Source organism: Palaemon carinicauda, chromosome 9, assembly GCF_036898095.1.
Source record: "Palaemon carinicauda isolate YSFRI2023 chromosome 9, ASM3689809v2, whole genome shotgun sequence".
NCBI lineage: Eukaryota > Metazoa > Arthropoda > Malacostraca > Decapoda > Palaemonidae > Palaemon > Palaemon carinicauda.
In genome coordinates, this window is record NC_090733.1 from 65,245,302 (window position 1) to 65,245,949 (window position 648).

The window sequence follows — 648 nt, forward strand, 5'->3', positions numbered from 1 at the left end:
GAGTGAGTTTATTATAGAACACTCTCCTTTATATACAAAAGCTCAAGGCAACAAGAATTTTCATGTTTAAAATTGACACTGTTACAGAGGAGAAAAGCAGACATGTTTATTCTGGTTCTTTTTAGTGCGAGGGAAGAGCGAAGATACAAGCATAAAATGAACTATGTACGATCGTGTGACACACGGTTGGTACATGGCTCCCCCTCAAAAAAGACATACTGAACATGTTAAATAGGTGCCCTGAATCTGGAGAGGTAGTAGTAAAAACTGCGCCCATTAGCGGCAGTGAGTGGCTGTAGAAGTCGTTGGTTGGGGTGCGAGCGAGTGGTGGATGATGGGTGGCTTTGTTGCGCTCCGGCTCGTCACGGGGTAGGCGAGTGTGTCCTACAGCATTCATAGGCGTGTCCTACGGCATTCATAGGCGTGTATGTCCTACGGCATTCATAGGTGTGTGTGTCCTACGGCATTCATAGGCCTACGGCGTTCATAGGCGTGTATGTCCTACTGCATTCATAGGCGTGTGTGTCCTACGGCATTCACGTCAGCTTCGGTTGAAGTTTAATAGGTGTCCTCTTCGTCACGAGTGGAGGCGTTGATGGAGGTTTTGAAGGTCATAAAGTGGCTGTCCATAAGGGCATGAAGTAGGTT